This window comes from Amblyomma mixtum, chromosome 2 (genome assembly GCF_055824585.1).
Source record: "Amblyomma mixtum isolate Tamu chromosome 2, ASM5582458v1, whole genome shotgun sequence".
NCBI classification, from domain to species: Eukaryota; Metazoa; Arthropoda; class Arachnida; order Ixodida; family Ixodidae; genus Amblyomma; species Amblyomma mixtum.
The window spans coordinates 299689334-299706003 of record NC_143013.1 but is presented as its reverse complement, the minus strand read 5'-3'; positions in this window follow the sequence as shown (position 1 = coordinate 299706003).

The following is a 16670-nucleotide window of genomic DNA, read 5'->3' as shown; positions in this document are numbered from 1 at the left end:
CCGTGTTCGCCGGTGCGCAGTTGCGGTATAGGTTTGGGGCGCCTTTGGGCAAATGACATCGTGGGAGTATTTCTGCCGTGACAAGCACGACGTCATGCCCCAATGGTCTACGCCATCAAAAGCAGCGACGAAGGGCAGAAGATCAAATGGGACGAAAACGAAATGAAACATAACAAAAAACGGCTCTACACAACACCGCTGAAGAAGCGGTAGCACTGAAACGTGTAGATTAAAGATATTCAGGAAACAACCGAATTTCTCTTTCAAAAATTCTCTTCGAGAAAACTTTTTCTCGAAGATTTATTCATAGAAACACAGTAGAATAGAGGCGTCGTGCATGTGTAAGTTTCTTCCTCTGTACGCGTTTCTTTCCTGCCGATTTCTTCTCTGACCTAATATGTGCCGGATGGAGCAGCCAATCCCGCATCTTGCTCTTAAAGCGCGGCGTCGTCCCTCCACGAAGACATCCTTCCACTGCAGCGAGTGGGACCCGCCGCCTCGCAGCTAGCGAAACCCCTCCGACTGAGCCAAGGGGCATCGAGGGTGAATGTCTTGGCACGCGAGCCAGCGCAGCTCCGTCGATATATATCGCCGTTGTCACGGGCCTCGCTCTACACACCTGCGTGGCTCGCACCGTGCACGTGTAGATGACTGCGCCCATTTCCACGGAGCCAAGGCCTGAAGGATGCGGGGAGGCTGAGATGAGAAGGGATGGCGCGGGACCACCACACGCGGGAGGATGGAGGAAGACGTGAAAAATGAGCGCCGAGAGTGGCTGGAGCGTAGCCGTGCTCCGTACACTGGAAGATGTTGGAAAGCGGAAGAGTGCGTGCGTCTGTGCGGCGTGCGTTGGTATAAACGACGCGCCCCCATTGATAGCGTTCTCCTCTGAACGTGCTGTAAGCGTGTGCTGTGCGCGTATCCCAGTGCGCCTATTCGGTATACGGAGATCTAGCGGGCTCTACGGGGAAGCGAGTAAGCCCGGGGCGTTTCGGGGGAGCGTCGGCAGCCGTAACTGATGTGGCTGCTCGCGAGGAGTAAAAGAAAGCGGGGAAGTCACGGGGGTGCATAAAAATTTATTCGCGGGACGAAGGGACTTCTACCGCTTCTTGCGATGCTGATAACGCGGGAAAGAAAGATATCGCTGGCTTGCCGTTGCACATCGGTCTTATGAGTGGCATCAGTTTCCTTGGTAGGTGTAGCTTTCAGGCTTAATATGGTAATTCCGCTCTCCTGACTAGCGCTGTGTCGCTTAGTCTGGGAGACAAAGACCGGTAATAGTGGGTATACATATTTGTCTCTAACAGTAGCCTACGTCATGTTACGTTACACCCAACACTAATCTTCATTTTTTTTTCGAACGACAGCGTGTGATAATGACAGTTAAAGCGATATATTCTGCAATGAACACTTTTTTACATCATGAACATTGTGAGAGATTTAGCTTCTTTTGTTCCCGAAAGAAAATTTTAAGCGCAGATATTGTGATGGCTGTCCATCCATTGTTTTTAGCTATTCATGACTAGGGCGCTAGGTGATAGAAGTCTATAGGACCACAGGACCTGCGATTGATCACGTGTAGCTTCTGAAAAGAAGCAGATAGGAAAAACTACCGAGGAAGAGGACTAGCCATCTATAACTGTAATTATCTATGACGTTAAATTACGTTATCAATCGTCAGCTGCAAAGGAATAGGATGGAAAATTTTTACAAAGTTTATGAATATTGGAGTAGGCATCTAAGACCGCATATTTGCGAACAGTTTTGAATTTCGCCATTTTCATTACAGGGCATGTGATGTGTCGGCAGAGACCAGCTCCACCTACAGGCGCGGCCATAAGTAAACGGAGCACGCTATTGCGTTCGAAGTGCAGTCACGCTTTCTCCATTGATAATGAAGAAGCGTTGTTTGTCTACAAGAAAGCCCACCAACCTCCGCTACCAGCATGCGCGTACCACTGCTGGAAATTTCAATTAGGTGACGCGTGAAAAATATTCGAGGACAGTGCGTGCTCCGTTTACTTTTGTCCGCGCCTGTACATTCTTACCACGTTGTTGGAAATCAGGTGGCCACAATATAAATTTCATGAATGATGCACGTATCTCTGTTCACAAAAATAGAGATGATTTCTGTTTCCTTTAGTTTTCTATGTACCGCGAAATGTTTTGTCCTGCGCTTTTATCACAGAAACTTATCATTTGAATGCGATCGCATTGGAGTTGTCACGCCAAAAACCCCGCTGATGTCCGAGACGAAATTCGCTGATTGGTCGAGAGAAGTCACGCGACCTTGTGACGTCATCACAACCTGCACAAGGTCATATTACCACAAGGTCACGTTACCTTGTGAAGTCAGAAAAACGTGCCCACTGTGGCAGATAGCAACTTGCCTGCAGGAGTGTGAGCAACCTGTCCACCAAGCAGGCGGCAATTAAATTGATAATTTTTCGAGAGAGGTCACGCGAACATGTGACGTCATCCCAACCTGGCAACCGGTTTGTGAGCAACCTAGTTTCTAGGTAGTAACCTAGATAGAGAATCGAAATCAAAAGTTGGAAAAAAAAGTGATATATGCATATACTCGGCAGCGCCATAGCATAGCCGATACCTACCACTGCATCCAGCAGTCCGAATATGGCTGTTGATGAGCCGACAATTGGAAAGAAACTGACGCAAACACACACAGAAATTTCAACAGAAGCTGCGACAAACGCGAAATCTAATGATATCGCATTCCACTCGACTTACGCATCCCCATAGTTTTTTTTTTTTTTCTCAAGCAAATAAGGCCACATTGATTACCCTTGTCCAATTCATTGCATCACAATGATATTATCAAGCATGACTATTCATTGTGAAAAGAACCCTAGCCTTTCCTCCACGGTAACTAATTTGTTTCATGCACGTTCACGGTTTCAGTGCTCCCTTTGTTAGTAAAAAGAAGAAAGAGGCCGGTATTACACGCTACAACATTCTAACAAAAAGTCATTCTGCCCCATGAATGTTTTCTAGGTGCGCAGTTATGCTGAGCTTGCGTTAACGCCACGTCTCTGCCTGCTGCTCGGAGCAGCAGGGAACGCACCTATGGTGACAGATCGACGCATCGGCCTCCGCGGAAGGGTATTCATGGCAATCACTTTCCTTCTTCCTTACTCCCTCAGCCACCTTTATTTTTCCCTTCTGTCCCTGCACGTACACCCACACCGGGTGGCACCAATATCCCGGGCGCTTTCTGGGCACGCAGCACGAGGGCTTCGGGCTACCGATATCGAGGCGATGCCGACGCGTCTCACTCCGCCGCCTTATTTCAGTTTTGACGTTGCTTATTGGGCTCGCTGAGCCTTTCGCGTGATCTCGGTACGCGCCGGTGCTTGCTCCAGTGATGCTGCGCAAGATGGCAGATGGCGGAGGGGCACGGGAGATTCGTAGCCAGACATCTCTGCGGGAGACGATGTGGAGAGGAAGAGAAAGAAAGAGGAGGAGGAAGGGAAGACGGGTGGGCTCAGTGCGGTGTCGGCCGCGGCTCGACGTTTTCTGACGCTGTTACTCTTTCAGCTTCGTCGCCTGCCTCAGACTCGGCATTATGGCGACGGGCCCGGCGCCGCGACCTACCTCTCTCTCGCCTTCGCTTTCGCATCTCCACATCCATTCGAACCTTTCCTTTTTTTTGTTATTTCCTGCCCGCACGGACGACTGCGTCGACTCGGCTTTACTGAGGTTCTTCTGCCTCTCCCTTCCCTCTTCCTCAGCTCCCTCTTTCCACGCAATGTTCCTCCCTTTTTTTGCTCTTTGTCTTCTATAGCTTCGGTTCACTCTGTTCTTCGTTGCGCAATTCGTGGCAATGTTTGCTTGGCGCCCCCTCCACCGGACCCTGTCGTGGACTCGAGCGCGCGCTCACTGCGAAGCAACGTCTTTCACGCTCCTTCGCCTTCGGTTTTCGCGCGGTCACACGCGCGGAAAACACAAGACAGATCGCTCGCGAAGTCGTTCAGTCGAGAAATTGCTGCTGACGCGCGCGCGCGCTTGCCCGACGACCGCCGCCGCCATTTTCTTCTTCCCATTCTCACTCCTGTCGCTCTCTTTTTCTTTCTTCCTTCCTCCATCTATCCCCCCCCCCCCCCCCCCCCCCCCCCCCACCTCCGTCTGTTCCTTGCAAAACCAACGCCTACGCACACCCACGGGCGCGTGCACACCACTCTGTTCCCAACCTCCACTACGTAGGAGTTTCGTTTTATTTGTTCTTAATGAAGTCATTGCAGTTCGTGGCTCTATCACCCTTACCTTTTCTGCTAAATCGCACTGCACGTTTCTGTCTTCTATTATGCTTTGTTTTTTTGATGTAGTATGTTTCTTTCTACGATGTACCAATACAAATTTTATGCTGCAGAAATCGGCATGTTTCTTCACATCAAACACTCTATCCCCCCCCCCCCCCCCCCCCCTCCCGTATAAGTAACTATAAAAAGTTATTGCAATCCGGTCTTTGCGGTTCACGCTGCGTTGATACCATCGCCTTAGCAGAGAGTGGCTGCTGCTATTCTAAACCATACTATACAGTGAGCCTCGGTTTGTGCCTTGCAGTTGTGTATATCAGGCGCTAGTCGTAGGTGGCAAATCGTCTTTATTAAATCATGACGCGTGGTAGATGTGATTCAAAAGCCATGTGACGCTTTTCTATTGGTTCAGAAGCTATCGCTCCTTAAATATTAGTATCTTAGCACGTGTACATTATCTAATCCTTGCGTGAATTAAGATGACTGCGCTTTATTAGATGCCATATATTTGTGAACTTATATACTGCGTGCTAAGTCGAAACCAGATGATGTATTTCACAATCGACAAATAGAAGTCCTTCCCGGATAAGTTAAGTTGCATGAATTCTTTTGAAGTGACCGAATAAGCGCAGAAGAAGGTTCATGTTACGTGCTCTCAGGATAATAGAAATTGAAGCGAAGACATTGAAGCGTAATTTTCGATCGCTGTTTTGGCTTTGCTTAAGTATGCTAGTTGGAAAGATTCACGCATTAAGCGGCACTCGTACCGTCCTAGAGTTGTTTATTTGGTAAGATACCAAATAAAACAATAATACATGCAGCTTAATTCCTCATTGAGCAGTCTTTATGGGCTTGCGAGTTCTACATGAACGACTCATTGCTGCCATCGCCATAAGAGAAGGATAAAGAGGAGTGTGTATTGATTCTGATTCTGATAGCATGCAGCGCGTTTGTATTCGACGCAAGCCATTGCACAATGCTTATCATGCATTTTTCACATTCGATTTCTACTAAGTTGCAGATACAAATCCCATCCCTATTTAAGTTTTCTTGATGAGTCACCACAAGCGACGCATATCGCTTGGTTTCTCTCTATTCTGTTATCGAAGCACTCGTTTCAACTCTACGACAATAATGAGCTGTTCCAGAAACCATTGAATTTCATTCCTTAGAGACGATGAAAAAAAAAAAAACACAAGAGGAACACGGTCTACATCAGTTAGCACACTAAACAAGAAAAAACGAATCAGTCGCAGGAAAAACGAAAGACGGCGTGACGTCTACCTTTATGACGTAATGTCCTCTCGAACTTGAACAAAAATGACTTTCTGTCTTTACTAGCGAAGCGGTCGCAAAAAATGAGAGAGTCAGATGATAATCTCGCTGCGAGCTGACGCAACATTCTCTCCTGCTGCATATACGAATCTCGCTTACTGCGTCGTGAGATAGGCGCCCTCCACTTTCCATCCTCACGGACCTAGGGCATGAGGCATTACATTTTGAGGCGCATGTACGCAATGTTGAGCTTCCGAAAGCGGTAATGTGCTGGTGTGATGAAGTAGTGTGCATTGAAACCGGCCTTTGTCGCTTCGATCCGAGCTTTCTGAAACGAGAGAAACTTGTGTATCCGCGTTTCCTTGGACCGAGATCTTCATGTGAGGGTAGGCGCAGGGCCTTTTGTACCTACGAAAACCTCTTAGTATTTTCCAGGTAAGGCTGCTTGGAATATATTTCAGCCGGAAGGTGGTTTTATGCCTTTCTTCTTAATTGCTAGCTTGTCAAGCAAGAGATATAACAAAAACTAAAATAAAATGCAAGAAACGGCTGTGATTTCACGAAGCATAAATGTTTTCTTACCCTTGTTGCATCTCTATGTAGTAATTAGCAGGAAATGACTTTTTCTTTTTAGTTTATTGCAATTGCCGTCTTTAGAAATGCGCCATCCGCGTATGAGTTTGAAAGAAAGAAAAGCATAATCTGACAAAGCGTACATTTTACGAAATGCGAGCTTTTGCTTTAGAAAAATTAATCACAAATTATAGCGCATTTAAGGCAAACCATCGACTACAAAGTTTGAAATATCCCTAATTTTTTGGGATGGGAACGCACCTACAGCTGAAATAACGAGCCCATTTTCTAATAAAACATACAAAGTCTTGATCTGGCGCAAGAATTTTTTTTTCTGTAAATATGTTTTTATTAGTCAGTCATTTGTAACGCTTTCTATTTTTGTTTTCTCGCTGTTGAAACCTTAATTTTTGGAGGATTGAAAGTGGTTTTATGTATCATTGTGGAGCCTATATTTTATACCACTTAATTTAATTTGAATGTATTTTCTTTGCTGGAATTTACGATCGTTCGTTAATGTGCTCGGATGGTTTCAATACTATTCAATCGTTCTGTTCAAATTCAGACCAAAATGTTTTGCCGCTAAACACACTACATGACCTTCATCTGTGTTCCTTGTTAAAGTAATGTCCAGCATTCTTGGACAAAAATTTTAAATATTGGGCTATCGTAAGGTACTGTTATGGAAACATTCAAGGCATGGCCCGTTATTCCAATGCATAGAAAAACCTTCGCTTTAAACTTTTTCAATCGCTGGCATCAAACAGTCAAGACTGCCTTAGAAAGACAATGGGGAACAGTTTTTACAATAGCAAAAACTTTAACAGCAAAAAAACGCATGCCTCCCGTAGGGATATCTGCGGACATATGGGCTGTTATAGTGAAATCTTAGAATTATGAAAACATTGCGTTCATAAACTCTTTTCCATTGAAAAATGCTTTTGTCCCAAATTTCTGGGTATGTATAGAGTGTAGGGCTAGGGAGCCTTGCATCAGGTGCTAGTGTCTACAGTCTTTGTCAGAAATATACTGCCCCCAGGGTTGGCAGCTTGTTTTGCATCGTCAGTGGTTCAGATCTCTGGAAGGTGAGATGAACTTCTCTCCTCATCCTCCCAAAGCTTGTAACCTCCAAACCTGGCCTACAAGCGAAGACCACGGGCTCAATACCAGGTGTTTCAGCGAACTCTTTCCAAATGTTCAGAAATAGGCTTTTTGGGGTGAAAACATGGCTTTTGCGGCATAGTATTACCAGTGTTGGCGGACACCAGAAAACCGGTGAATCGTCTTAGGTAGCAAGCTGGTTAACTAATTTTTAATAATTAACTTTTTAACTAGTAGAGTTAGGCGCTTAGTTGCAATTAGAGATTTGTAGCCGGTCGTTAGTAATAGCCATACCAGTTTTTAAAATTTCGAAAACGCAGTTACCCTCGCCGCTGTGGCTCGACAAAGTTTGGCTGCATCGTGCGAAAATACATGCGCTTTTGAAAGCACGCAGGAAAAGCAACCCCTTCAGTGCATGTAACTAGTCGAAAAAGCGAAATTTTTTCGAGTCAGAGCGCCAAGGGCAATCGCGTTTTTGAAATTCTAAAAACTTATGCGGCTATTACTAACGACCAGCTACAGATATCTATTTGCAACCATGCGCCTAACTCTAATAGTTAAAAAGTTAATTATTAGAAATTAGGTAATGAGCTTAATACTTAAGATGATTCACCGGTTTTCTGGTTTCCGCCAGACCTGGGAATACCATATTGCAAAAGCCATAATTTTACCCTAAAAAAGCCTATTTCTGAAAATTTTTGAAAGTGTTCGCTGAAACACCCGGTATATTTGACAAAAGCTACACCTCTTGCCTCCGGCTTTTAGGTCTTTCAGCGTTAGAAAAAGTCAAACGCTTTTAACAAAACTCAGTAAAAATCTGTCTTGGAAGTATACAGTGAGCACCTCTGCGACTAAACAAGTACAAGAGCATGCTGGTCTTTTCTGGTGATCTCTCGCCCCTGTTATCTTTTGCTGATTTTGTTACGTTTAGTTGTTCCCTGTTTCTTATGCCTTCGTTTAGCCTGTCCCATACCAACGTAGCTTGCCTGAGCAAGAGCGTCGTACTCAACACCGCTTTTATTTTCGGTAACGGCTTAGTCTCTGTGAAAAAAAACAAAAAAAAACACGAGAAACTCCTTAAGGCAAAGAAGTGTGGTTAAACGCTAGTCGAGGAGATATTCTGCGCACGTCATACAACCCACATTTTCAACGGCCACCGGTCGCTAAGACGTTTGAGCTCAGCCCACGTCAGAGATGGGGGAAGTGAGGCTGTAAGCCCCTAAAGTCCCCTTGATGTCCCAAGACAGGGCAATCTCATCATCCGGAAATCTGCTGAATATCCCGCCGCTGCCCACGCCGAGATGCTGCGAGGCTTTCTCGCCAGCACACGAGGTGCTTTACGTGGTCACCATCTCTGCGCTGTCTTCAGAGAGGAAACCGACTTTGGTCGTAGTCACTGCCGGCGCAGTCTCGGTAGTCATTTACTTATCTAAAACAGCAAACAGAAAGGGAGTTATGATGGGCGTCGCAGGGATGTCAAGATTCATGTCACGGCAACGCAGTCTCGCGGGCTTAACAAAGCTTTACTCGACTAGTTTTTTTCCCCTAACTGCACGAGCGTCGTAGCAATAACAAAGGATGTTCCCTTTACGTCACTGGCACTTGTTCTTTATTTACTAGCTGCAACGTTTAAGGGAAAGAATGCCAGGCACGTAGCCATGATTTTCTTTTTTTTTTTTTTCAGGAGGTGCCCAAGGTAAATTCTTGTACCTTTTGGGGGGGGGGGGGATTTCGGTGGTTGGGGGGTAGGCGTACCCCCTCGGGCCCCGTCTTGGATACCTGCCTGAAGAAAAGAATCCTTAAAATGAGAGCAGGTTGTCTACAGCTAGACTGTACCAGCTTTCTGACCTGAAAAGATACTGCTATGAAACTGGATCATCAATGTACCACTCCTTCTTCAGCAACATTCACAATTAGCCTTTATTTATATACCAACTAAGAGTTTTTCTGCCTGTACGGTCGTCGCATTTCTTTCTCGTTGCCTATCAGCACTTCTAGAAGTACTCTGCACTAGGCACAGAGAATCCTACCACTGCGTCGTCCTCCCAGCATCACGGCTAAAACTTTCTTCGCATTCATGATCAAGTGCTCGCAGGCTTGCGAAGCAACATTCAACCCTTATAGGCTAGGCTCAGGGATTTCGCCCGCAGCAGGTTCCATGGAATCGATTCTGGCTGCTCAGCAGAGCGTCTAACTTCTCAGTTCTATGAGACAAAAAAGTAAAATGAGGAAAAAATGAGGTGCGCAGCTGGATCTTCCGTTTCCCCCTCTCCCGAAACGCAGTCCTTTGCTTTCTTTTTTCACTTCACTTTCATCACGACTCTCTTCCCTCTCTCGTATTAGTGGCACCGCCTCCCTATCGTCTCTCTAATTGGTGCAGCTTTCCTTTCACTTTAGTTTTTTGTTTCTCCTTCCCGTTCGCTTAGCTGCAGGGAGGCCCTAATACAGCTTTGTGGCCGATTATATTGTTTTCTTTCGAGTCTGTCCTGCGCGTGGAAATGAGAAACCCATTGTTTCCGAACGGCGGGTACTTCACGGAACCTGGCTCAGCGGACGTACGAGGCGTGGGCTGCGTAGACGGGCCAGATGGAAAAAGGCGCGTTGGGTGGTTTGAGTGGCCGGCGTTCGACCGCTTCTTCGCACCCCCCTCGATAGCCCCATCGTAGCACATTGGCTGGAATGTAAAGCACAGCTCCGAGAACAGAGGTCGTTTGAAAAGGGTTGTCTCTGGAAAAATGGTAGCATGCACGTGGCCCACTAGCTCTCAATGGGATTGAGGAGTGGTGCTGCGCGAAATGTTGGCTAGAAATTCCTTGGTATTTATGAACACAGGACCGAAAAAGGCGGGGAGAGGTGAACTTGGCATAGCGAGTTACGTAGTTTTGATATCGAGAAATTAGATGAATGACGCTCGTTATACCAAAAGAAGCTCTCCTTGTTGCAGAACGCTAATCACCCTCATCCACAGTGAATTTTAAAATAACAGAGGCTTAGAAAAGTTCCTCCCAGAACAACTTCCCTTGGGAACTCGTTCAGCATAACCTACGGATGAGTGGGTTCCACAGGAAATTTCAGAGATGCATGTTCTACGTCATCTGGGAATCATGATCGAGGATACTGTATCGATCTTAAACGAGCATGAGTCATTAGGGGATGTATCTTTCAGGACCGCGAACACACTTACCGGGAAGCTCTAAATTCGTGGCGCACTTACTGCTCCTTAAGGTCGTTTACCTAATGTCTGGCATGAAAAAATCAGAAAATAACTCCTTAATTTCTAGAATGAACCGAGACAGATGTGTATGTACAGCTTTCATGGGCGAAACTGTCACGACAGCACAGATCAGAGATACATCAAGTTGGAAGAAGCTTGGACTTCGATTTTATTTTCCCCCAAATCCAGGTAGGTTTATTTTCCAGACCCTCACAAATGGATGGACTGGGTCGAAGCACGTACATATTTGCCTCAGGGGTAGATTTTTTTTTTTGCACCTACTTGTTTGTGTAGACAGGGCCGGAAAGATATGCAGGTTTTCGTCGAAGGAGTTCTGCATCTGTAGCCAGGAGCATCTCAAGCCCATAGGGAGAGGGTAAACATATTTCGCACATGTGAGCCTCGTACCAGGCACACCGTAATATATGGACGCACCCTCCTTTGTTTGCAGTCTCTGTATTTCTTCAAACCATCTTACACTTTCTGTTTATCTGCCTCCAACTTCGATTTCTGCCAAGTGATGAGCAAAAACTCTGATTTGAGAACGTCGAATCGTATAGGTTCGCCACTGATGCCTCTGTCGTTTTTAGAGGGAAATACCTTGTCATAAATAAAGTGTTTGAAGTATGAACGCACCAAAAACACACCAATGTGCGCATCGTGTCTGAAACACGTCCAGCAAAACGACAGTCTCTAAAAGAAATGTGCTTTTTCATTCTATAAAGACGCACACATACCATGTTTTATTGCCATTTTTGTTTCAGTAAGATCTTTTGTTTTGAAAAATTGTCATAGGTTCTTCAAGCTAATGAGGAAGACTTGGGTTAAAACCCGCCACCGAGACCGCCCGTAGATCACAGAGAACAAAAATAATTTCAAGTAGCATAAAACCGGAAGAGATGCGCAATGTAAAATGATACATAAATAATTTACGCTCATCATTTATATCCAAGCAAAACGTATGCAAACAAATAAAGAAGGATTAATTTTCTGTGGAAACATATCCAGCAGGAAGAAGTCAAGCCAATAGTAGAATAGGAAACGAAAAGCACGCAAGGTAATTTGGCTCACAAATAATCCATCTATTTCCTGCTAACAATAAAACTTTATTACCGTTTTTAACGTACATATGAAGACGCCGAAAGACAAAAATTTACCTGACATTTCCCACACTCGATAAGTAGCGTCCGAATATTTAAAAAATATATTCCGCATTACTGCTTTGGTCATTTCAACGTGCCTGCCTTTGACGAACAAAGCTGTTTCAATGCAGCCAGTTCGCCGAGTTTACATTGAGTCCCCTGCTGTGGTACATTCATCGCAGGTAAGAACAAATAAGCTAAAGGTATCGAAAACCCGAATAGAGTGAAAAAAATGCACCAGGCACAAATTCCGCAGCAAACGTGCGCATTCTGCAGCAGTAAAAATGAGAACAGCCGGACGCCCGCAGTGACAGGGTGGGGAAGTCCAACTGCGTATATATATAAATAAGGAAGCGGGGAACAGACGGCAGCCATTAGAGGGCTTCCCCTGCAAGCCAGGCTGTGGACGATCGCAGTGAAGGGCAATTCTTTCCATTTATGTCGCAATGGGGAGAACCGCCCCTTCTTGTTTCCCAACCTTATTCCTTTTGTACGAGCCGAGTGAACGCTATATTGAGACGTCGCCGCGTGTGGTGCTGATTCAACGCCACCTGAAGAAAAGAAAGAAAAAGAAATAGCTAAGCTGTACTTTACTTTCAGGCTGCAGCAGAAAGCGCTTGGTGGGTTGCGGGAACAAATCTCTTGTCATTTGTATGCAGGCACAAAGTGCCTTATTAGACATTAAGTGCTTTTAGGGCCCGGAAAATCGGTTCTCGCAGAAGCACTGCCCGCGAAAATCTGTGACAAATTCGGTTCATCGTCATGTTATGCTATCACCTTCGCTTAGGATAGATTTTCCGCCATTTTTTTTTTGTACTGACATGAATGGTCTAATAAAATTCAGTACGAGAAGCTGGTTTTAGCAGTTCCATAAGTAATGAGAATAGGCAGCCCCTAAATAAACGTTGATAGCTACATACAATCTTCGCCTTTTTAATAAATCACGTCACTTAAACTGTGCAAATTATGCGTGTATTAGTGCGAAAGAGAGAGTGCGACCGACCCGTGGAGTTGAGATAGACCGTGAATAGTTTGGAAGGCGTAAGTAATGCCGTTGTGTAGGGAAGCTCTTTCTGATTTTGCATTACTTCCTTTTATTTGTTATAGACACAAAATATTTTTAATTAACGCTTATGAATTACTAGCAACATCAATTTCATTTGTAATCTTCGTAAATTGATTTTTTAAAACAGAGAGAACCGGGCGAGTAGTGGGCTGAAAGGCTGAGAAGAGGCACATTTTAGTGCCTCGGCAAGGGGGATCAGATGAATAGTTGATGAGCATGCGGAAGTTCTAACACTTTTTACGTGCTTGTAGGAACTACTAGCACCCTGGCGGCGGGAAATGTGGTGAAATGCGCCAGAAACCACATCCGTCGAGACGTTAGCATGAACTATATTAAGGCGGAAGCCTTTAATGTCTCATCGTTGTAAGCAGCAGTTGTCGACAGAAAATGTCACGCTTTTCAGTTGGTGGAAACGGTCGTGACGTCACAGTGCGCGAATTTCAAACGGGGCCAATTGCACTTTGGCTAGTAACCATACAACCAAGTGAAGGGATCGTATAGTGATGATCCAAGTAAGAGGGACTGAGCTTAGTTAATTGCTTAATTACCCAATTAGCCTAATTAGATTTACTAGTCAGGCCATATAAATAAATAAAAGCGATTAAGAAATTGGTCGAGCTCAGGAATCGAACCCCGGTCTTCGGCGTGAGAGACGAGCACGCTATCCACTCCGCCATGCCAGCTCGACGGTTTGGAATGAACAAAGGCGCGTCTAGTGAATACGGTGTCTTCACTCACTCTCATCCTCCTCCATTCCCTTCCCGCGAGGTTTAGGTGTCCACCGACAAATCAGAGACAGATACATTTCCTTTCCTCAAAAACCAATTTACTGACGAGCGAGGAGTAGAACCGAATGGGCGATGGCGTTCTATGGACTCCTTGGCAGCGTTGCAAGACGCTGTCGCGTTCCACTCTTAGGGGCATCAGTGACCACACTTTAGGTCAAAAAAGTGCCCCCCTGAATTTTGTGAGACAGTTACTGCGTAATTTCCTTTCCTCAAATACAATTTTCATTTTCTTCATTACGGCTCCTCTTTATCTATCTTCTTTCACTCCCACTTCTTCCCTTCCTCTACGGTGCGGTTCAGGTGTCCACCGAGATGACAGAGAATTACTGCGCCATTTCCTTTCCTCAAAAAGCGTTGCGTTCAAAGGGCAAGGCATCGCGCTGAACGGGTGGTGTTCCGTGGACTCCCTGGCAGCGCTACAACGCGCTGTCGCGTTCCACTCCTAAAGGCGAAGCTTAAGCGTCATTAATTAGCAGTTAATTAGTATTCAGGCATTAATCAGTAATTAACCATTAATTAGTGATTTGTCATCACTTAGTAATTAGTACTCAATTATATGTGACGCCACCGGTGCCACAGAAAGAGAGAAGGTGGTGCGGAAAACGCTTCCGCCTCTACCCACTTTAGACAGTCAAAGTGCCCCCTGAATTTTTTAAGGGAAGAAAGTCACCATGTGTTGAATACCGAAAGGCTACTGAGAGCAACGAATTGAGCGGATGGAGTGAATTTGCGACTGGTGCGTTGCGCTTACAAAGCGTACCACAGAAAACTGTACCATCACACCAGCACAGGCTGCTTTATGTCTTCTTTCAACCCTTGTCTTACGCGAATGTTAGCAGCACAAACGACTGTTGAAAGAAAACAAAAATTGCCGCTGGGAAAACGTCGGCGTTGGTTTAACGTTCCTGGAAACCATGACGAAAAAGCAATAACAACACACAGACCGCCTGCCCAGCTCACTGTATAATCGTCGTCTGCGAGTTATGCGAGGTAGTAACTGTTTGGGCATTATTTCCCAAACGAAGACTGTCCTGTATGATTATCCCTCAAAAACCTTCGTCGTCTCCGCTTCCGTTACCCCATTACGATTAAGTAAAACCGTGTGAGCCTAGGCAGACATAAATTGCAAGTAACTACGCGCGCGTTAGGCAAAGACAAACATAATTCTCTACTTCACAGCGGGGAAGACGCGAGCCGCAGTTTACGCTGTCGTAATGAAACTTAATGCGTGCCCGATTATACGTGGAGCTCGAATTAGGCTTTTACCTGGGAGGGAGACCTCGCTCCCGTTCTCACGTGTTAAAGGTGGGGAGAAACGTTTGCAACGCATTTATATATACGCAACGTAATTATGTTTGCTGAAGGTATGTCGAGCGTGGACGGAGAAGTTTGGCTGTTAAGTATGCTGGGCACGTATATTAGCTTTAACCAGATTAGCGGTACACTTAGCAATCGCCATCACGAGCACTTCTGACGCAACTAAACTATAGCTACAGGACTTGACGCTTGCCAGGGGTTGTCCATAACGCAAAGCTCCCCCGCGCGTTGCACTTGGATGGCGGTGACGTCGTGCACTCGAGCTTATCAACAAGCTTCTTGCATCCCTCCGCTGGAAAGTTTGGACGCTCAATCTAAAAGCATCTTCTGGCTTTGTTACATTTCCCGCGCGTTACCTCAGATACGAATGCGGAAGCTATACCGGGTGTTTCACCTAATTTACACAATTTTTTAAAATAGGCATTTTGAGTTAAAAGAGCGCTTTTTTCGGCAGTGTAGTACATCAGCATACAGTTAAGACGTGCTAACTAGCAGGCTTGTTAACTGATATTGAAAGGTAACCTTTTAACTATTACTGTTAGGCTCCTTAATTATTGAGAGGCGTGTAGCCCACCGTAATCAATATCTAGATGAGTGTTTAGAATTTCGAAAACGCGGTTACCCTCGGCGCTGTGGCCCAACAAATTTTAGCTTTTTCGATGAGTTACGTGCACTGGAGAGTTTGCTTTGCCCTGCAAGCTTCTCGAAAGTGCGTGTATTTTAGTGCTACGTAGCCAGAACTTGTTTGGCCACAGCGCCGAAGGTAATCACGTTTTCGAAATTGTAGAAACTCTTATGGATATTAGCTACGGTTGGCTACAGGGCTCTCAATGATTTAGGATCCTAACATTAATAGTGAAAAAGTTAACTTTTCAATAAAAGCTAAGCAGGCTAGTAGTTAGCACGTCTTAGTGGTATTCTGATGTACTACACCACCGACAACGCTATGCCGACGGAAGCGGTTTTATAACTCAAACAGCCTGTTTTTAAAATTGTTTAGCCCTAGGTGAAAAACTCTGTATGCCCTGTCCCGCTGTTTAACGATGCCGTTCAGCAGTAAACGGTCTGAGGACACGCTTTGCCGTTCACGCAAATGACCCCCTACAGCCTCTGTCACCTGCTGCACTATCTTTACAGTTGACAGGCTTGGTTTTATGTTGTTTAAAATTCACATCAAGTTCCTATGCTTCTCTGTGGTTCAAGCAAGCGTCGTCGTCGTGAATGATGCTGCGTTTGCGCGTTGCTCAATTCCAAACGCGCTGTATACATAGGAGAGTACGCAGCAAAGCAAGAGGGATTTCGGGGAGTCTTTAGCCTAATCTCTCTCGCAAGAGTTCATGCGCTCTCTTCTGATTTTTTCAGGCACCGCGTTTAATGTTCCGTTCGTCTCAATTCGCGGTTTTTCGCTTGTTTCCTCTTCGGCAAATGCAGCTCGGGCATTAGACCGACTGCTTCAGACATTTGCTATTCACTGGCGAGTATACAAGCGCCTTTAGAGTGAATCGTTCGCTTACCTCGATCGGGAACCTCATTCTTTCGTCGACCATTTAAACACGAAATAAAAACTCATAGAAAGCAGATCTCGGCACCCTTTCAAGAATATCCCATATTTCACGAGAACAATCCATCCCGAGTAAACAGAAGCTGATCGATCACCCTGAAAAAGAGGTCACGTTGCATGCCTCATTTAATTTTTGCGCTCAACAGCTTCGATAAACAAACGCAAAATGGTAGTAGGAAAAAGAAGTGGCGAAGAGGAGGAGGCTAAAGCTGGAGGATTAATTACAAAGTCGGGCCAACGGAGAAGTTGGACGTAACTTTAGGGCCGCGAAGAGCGATTGAGTGTGACTCAAGCGCGTGTTGAGCGATGAGCCAACAGAGAGGTTAGGGTTATCCCCACGGGGGGGAAAAAAAAATTCT